Genomic DNA, 6,605 nt, shown 5'->3' with positions numbered 1-6,605 from the left:
TTCATTCGTTTGCATTATAGAGTTTTGCTTTCAACGCCACAAATGTTTATTGCTTGTAGAGAGTGGTATACTGATTTCATTTAAGCCGTAAACTGATAACCGTCAGTGTATAATGAAATCAACATTTCAAAGATAGAAAATATTACTGGCCTAATATCTGCTCATGACTATGAGTAATTGTAATTTCATATATATTCTGACGTAAGCACAAGAACATTAATTTGATCTTTCGACTGGTAGATCTGGCAACTTGCAAAATATACTATAAGTACGAGATATGCTGTTACGGTTTATGCGCATTAACGTAACATAGTTTTAGGAATATTTTGCTGTGTGTACAGCTGCATCTGAAGATGCAATCGATTATTCCAAAAAGAAATTATAAACCATCTTTCCAGCCGGAGACTATTTTATTTATAATTGTAATTGCTATAGGAGAATGATTTCTGACACTGCACAATACACACTTTTGGATGTCGATCTAACAGTTAAAAAGTTGTCTGCTGTAGACACTGACGTGATAAGGAGCTGGTTGGGTTGTGGTGAGGTATTGGGCAAATTAAGTCGTATTTCCATAAATAACAATTTATTATCTCTTCAACAAAACACTCTGTTAACAGCAAAGGATAAAAATTAAGGTGGACAATTCAAAACAGTGGGGTATAGTTTTCAAAGTTTTAGAAGCACAGAACAGTTGTGCAGTTACGGCAGCGCATAAAGTACGAAACAAGTCAAGAAAACATTAGCAATTTGCGATCAAGAGCTTCAGGTCAAGTGATAACAGTGATAAAAATAATGTTGAAGAAATAAATTAGTGGCCTAGGCCCAATCAGTTTGTTACGGAACAGCTCGGTAGAATACAAGAATTCACACCAACAAATGCCTGTAATGTTAATCCAAACGCGCTGATGCCGGGGTACATTTTACAGTTTTTTTAACCCAATTAAATTCCCGGCCGACGGGCAATGAAATGTTTGTAACAAGTGAGAGCTTTCAAAATGTTAAACATACACAAATACTGAACTTAGGGCCATGTGTCGCCCGTTACGAACGTGAAAATGATTTTCAATTAAACACTCTGCCGTCGGCAAGTGTAATAATATACCAGCAGCCACCTCTCGATGTTGTCACCAAAGATTTTCACAAATAGCTTTAGCAAAAGGACTCTACATCAATGGCCATTAAAAACTAAGTTTAGTAACAATCATTCACATCAACAAGAATCACATAAAATTCAGTGTGAGCACTACTTGATACTCTAGCAAAAGATCACCTTCCAGCACAGCAGTGAAATTAAAAGTTTTCACAAGGTGAGGTTCGGCAGCAGTAAAGTATTTCATAAAATGCGTTTTAATCAGCAGCTGTTTATTTGTCCCAGTAATCATCTGCCGAATTCGGTTATTAAACATCATCCAGGATGTAGTGTGCAACAGATTAGTTAAAAGCATCCCATATTCCTTTGAGCCTGAACAATATATAAATAATACAGTAAAAGTGTACAAACAATAGATATAATTTGTCTTAGATTAATGACAGTCACATCTCATATCCAACAGACAAATCTGTCTGTCTGTTTCACATGAGATACGACTGTCAGTAACCTAAGACAAATTAAGTCAGGTGTTTGTACAATTTCACTGGATAATTTCGATAATTCAAAGGAATATCATGTGCTTTTAATTGATGTACTATGCCCTATATCCTGGATCATGGTTAATAACCGAAACCGGTAGACGACTAATGGGGAAAGTAATAGCTGATGGTTAAAATGCATTTATAGAAAACATTAGAATAAAACCGCCTTGAGGCAACTAGATTAACCTAATGCTCCATTAGAGTAATTAGCAATCAAAATAGTTAATGGCTGTTTAGCCATCAATATGGACACTAAATACATCAGAATACACCAGCTTAAGTATGAAATTAGCTGGCCAGCTGTCTCACAAAGACATAAGAGTCCTCTGTCCAACGGTGCATAAAGCATTAAATACAACCACGACGTACCTGTTGTGCTCTTCTGTGCCTTTTTGTTAGCTGTGAATTTAGTTACACTCAGAGACACACAGGACAATAAATGAAGGGCTGTTTCCGGGCTCCCTCTTGAATTCGAAACGACAATAATTACGAAAAAACTAGTAGCTCCCTTACAACATACAAACTTCAATCATCCTAGCACCTCTGAAATAATAAAATAGGTGCGCCCGAGTAGGACAAGGTTGGCGAGCACAAGAAACACAAACTCCAAGGAAGTTTTAGAGCATTTACTTGAGCATGCAGCTCCCTAGACAAAATGAATATGCAGAGCTTGTACAGACACTAACAAGCCACGTCACTCGGCAGTGTGACAATAGAATGTCAAAGCTGCCAATAATAAATTTAACGACTTGCCCACGTTCACCAAAATCGCGAAACGCGCTCAAATTGCTAGAAATGGTCCAGTACAGGACAAACGAATGCAAGCTTACCCCCACCCCCACCCCACACACGCTGTATAGGTCAAAAACTAGGAAGTTCATCAAGATGCACAAGACCACAACACTTGTTTATCAAGTTCAGAACTTGTGCTCATAGCTGTTAATGCACTTCCGCCCCATACACTGAATAAATGCATGATGAGGTAAATTTCTGAGATAGTTAAGGAAGACAAAAATTTAATGGACATGGGGGACGGAGATTCGATAGTAAGAAAAGAAAGAGAAGGACACATGGTAGGCGAACTGGGGGAAAGGAATGAAAGAGGTATCAGCCAGGCAGAATTTTGCACAGAGCATAATTTAATCATGGTTGACAGTTTAAGAATTGTGAAAGAATGTGTACACTTGGAGGAGACCTGGTTTCAGATTGATTACATAATGGTAAGACTGAGGTTTCGGAACCAGATTTTAAACGTAAGACATGCCCTGGGCCAGATGTGGACACTGGTCACAATTTATTGATTATGAACTGTAGACCAAAACTAAAGAAACTGCAAAAAGGTAGGAAATTAAGGAGGTGAGATCTGGATAAACTGAAGCCGCTAGAGGTTGTAGAGAGTTTCAGAGGAAACATTACGAGACGATTGACAAGAACAGTGGAAAGGAATACTTCAGAAGAAGAATGGGTAGATTTGAGAGAGAAAAAATGAGGGCAGCAGAGGATCAAGTAGGTAAAAATACGAGAGCTAGTACAAACCCTTGGACACCACAAGAGACACTGAATTCAACTGATGAAAGGAGAAAATATAAAAATGCTGTAAATGAAGCAGGCAAAAGGGAATGCAAACGCCTAGAAAATTAGATTGACTGAACGGCAAAATGACTAAGCAGGAATGGTTAGACAAATGTAAGGCTTTAAAAGCATATGTCACTAGGGGAAAGATAGATGCCGCCTACAGGAAAATTAAAGAGACCTTTGGAGAAAAGAGACCAACTTGCATGAAATCAACAGCTCAGATGGAAAACAATTCCTGAGCAAAGAAGGGAAAGCGGGAAGGTGGAAGGAGTATATAGAGGGTCTGCACAAGTGATTTGTACTTGAGAGCAATGTTACGGAAATGGAAGAGGACGTAGATGAAGATGAGATGGTGGATATGATACTGCGCCAAGAATTTGACAGAGCATTGGAAGACTAAGTCGAAATAACGCCTCAGGAGTAGACGACGTTCCATTTGAACAACCAACAGCGTTGGCAGAGCCAGCCATGTCAAAACTCTCCCATCTGGTCGGCAAGATGTGTGAGACAGGCGGCATACCCTCAGACGTCAAGAAGATTATAATAATTCCAACTCCGAAGAAAACAGGTGCTGACAGGTTTTGCCGAACTATCTGTTTAATGAGTCACGGTTGCAAAATACTAACACGAATTCTTTACTGAAGAGAGGAAACCTGGTAGAAGCCGGCCTCGGGAGAGATCAGTTTGGATTTCAAAGAAATGTAGGAACACGTGAGGTAATACCGACCTTATGACTTATCTTAGAGGATGTATTAAATATAGGCAAACCTACATTTATAGCATTTGTAGACTTAAGGAAAGCTTTTGATAACGTTGACTGGAATACTCTCTATTTTAAAATCTAAAGGTGGCAGATTGGTTGATTGGTTGGTTGGTTGATTGGCTGGTTGACTTGGGACAGTGGGCAAAACAGTGAAGGTGGCGGGGGTAAAATACGGGGAGCGAAAGGTTATTTACAATTTGTACAGAAGTCAGATAGGAGTTATAAGAGTCGAGGGGCATGAAAGGGAAGCAGTGATTAAGAAGAGAGTGAGACAGGGTTGTAGCCTATCCCTGATTTTATTCAGTCTGTATATTGAGGAAGCAGAAAGAAAAAGAAAAATTTGGAGTAGGAGTTGAGTTTAGGAAGAAGAAACAAGAACTTTGAGGTTTGCCGATAACATTGTACTTCTGTTATAGACAACAAAGGACTTGGAAGAAAGGTTGAACGGAATGGACAGTGTCTTGAAAGGAGGGTATAAGATTAACATCAACAAACGCTAAATGAGGGTAATGGGATATAGTCGAATGAAATCAGGTAATGCTAAGGGAATTAGATTAGGAAATGAGACACTTAAATTAGTAGATGAGTCTTGCTATTTGGGCAGCAAAATAAATGTAGAAGAGAAATTTGTTAATGTCGAGTAAAGATTTAAGTATCAGGAAGTCTTTTCTGAAAGTATTTGTACGGAATGTAGCCACGTATGGAAGTGAAACATGGACAATAAACAGTTTAGGCAAGAAGATAATAGAAGCTTTCGAAATTTTGTGGTACAGAAGAATGCTGAAGATTAGATGGGTAGTTCTTGTAATTAATGAGGAGGTACTGTACGGAACTAGGGAGAAAGGAAGTTTGTAGCACAACCTGACTACAAGAAGGGTTCAGTTGATAGGACACATTCTGAGGCATCAAGGGATCACCAATTTAGTATTAGAGGGAAGAGTGGGAGATACATATCGTTGAGGGAGACCATGAGATGAATACAGCAACCAGATTCAGAATGATGTAGTTTGAAGTAGTTACTCGGAGATGAAAAGGCTTGCAAATCATAGAGTAGCACGGAGAGCTGGATCAAAACAGTCTTGGACTGAAGACCACAGCAATAACAGCTGGAAATGGGCACTCACTGTAAAATCCTCGGTCCTAAGGTGAACGAATCCCCAACCCAATTATGCTTCCTCCAAATGGTTGAGTGGCTGACAGTCTGAAATTCAACCGGCGTCTTGGTGCCAACAACATACACCTCAAGCCAGGCTGCCGAGTTCACTCAGTGTTCAGCCCACAGGGATATCAAAATGTCCATGGTAACAGTGGACCCAAAACTCTACACAGTTCGCCGACAAGACCAGACGCTCCGAGCATGCTGCATGCGTCCATATATGCTTCGCAGCGCCACCTCACTGCCTCCTTGAGGGAAGGTGTCTTTCAAGTACCTAGCAACTGGTCAGAGACTTACGCCGTGAACAGCTACTGTCGTTATAAAAGAGCAGGGCCAATATGGAACACACATGTGTCTGGTATGAATAAGTAGCTTTATCTTTGCTTGTGAACTGAAAAGGCATGTCTTAAGCAAGTCGCTTAAACTCTGAAGTTAGTCAGATAATCGTACTGCTTGGCAAGGAAAATCATTAAGCAAAAAGCGCATAGTTTGCGGATAAAAGAACACACACTGTAGCTTGCTACTACATGGATGTGAGAATCAATATCCAATTTCTGTTCAGTCATCTGTGTCTGCAAGTCGCTTGTCTCATTCTTTAAACACTCCATCTTCAGGTCACAAGTGGCACATAGTGACCATCCGACCGCCATGTCATCCCCAGCTGAGGATGTGGATAGGAGGGGCATGTGGTCAGCACACCGCTCTCCCAGTTGTTAAGATGGTTTTCTGTGACCAGAGCCGCTACTATTCGGTCGAGTATCTCCTCAATTCGCATCACGAGGCTGAGTGCACCCTGAAAAATGGCAACAGCGCGTGGTAGCCCGGATGGTCACCCGTCCAAGTGCCGACCACATCCGAAAGCGCTTAACTTTGGTGATCTGATGGGAACCGGTGTATCCACTGCGGCGAGGCCGTTGCCTGTCTCATTCTTTGGCACACATTAAATAACATTATGTATGTTAAAATTAATATAGGGCTATTTTTCGTTTAGTTATGTAAGTGTGCGCTCATGTAAGGTCACGTGGTCCATTTTAGGGTACATGTATGCAAGACATTAGATTTTGTATTCGTTTTCTACACAGTATGTACATACACCAATAAGCGAAAACATTATGACCACCTGTTTAATAGCGTGTTGTCACACTTTTCAAACAAAGTAGAACAGAGAGTCTTCAAGTGCTTGACAGGATTCCAGAAGTAAGCGGCACCAGACGTCTACCCACAGCTCAAAGCAATTCCCGCAAATAAAGCGATGGCGGTTTAAGGGCACACAGCGGGCGCCCAATATTTGTTCCAATGGGTACAGATCAGGCACATTTATGGCCATGCGCCTCAAACCACTGTAGCACGATTCTGAACTTGGAACATGGACTGTTATCCCGCTGGAAGATCTCATCGCTGTAGGTGAGACTTCAAGCGTGAAGCGAAGTAGGTGATCCGCAATAATGGCCACGTTGTTCAGTGCTGTCATGATGC

The 6,605-nt window shown here is 40.7% G+C and overlaps 1 pseudogene; it reads right to left on the bottom strand.

Moving 5' to 3' along the window:
• Positions 1–5,930: 5,930 nt before the first annotated feature.
• On the bottom strand, positions 5,931–6,048 carry LOC124803877 (annotated as a pseudogene).
• Positions 6,049–6,605: the final 557 nt, after the last annotated feature.

Source organism: Schistocerca piceifrons, chromosome 6 (genome assembly GCF_021461385.2).
Source record: "Schistocerca piceifrons isolate TAMUIC-IGC-003096 chromosome 6, iqSchPice1.1, whole genome shotgun sequence".
Lineage (NCBI taxonomy): Eukaryota > Metazoa > Arthropoda > Insecta > Orthoptera > Acrididae > Schistocerca > Schistocerca piceifrons.
This window is presented reverse-complemented; position numbering and strand designations above follow the sequence as displayed.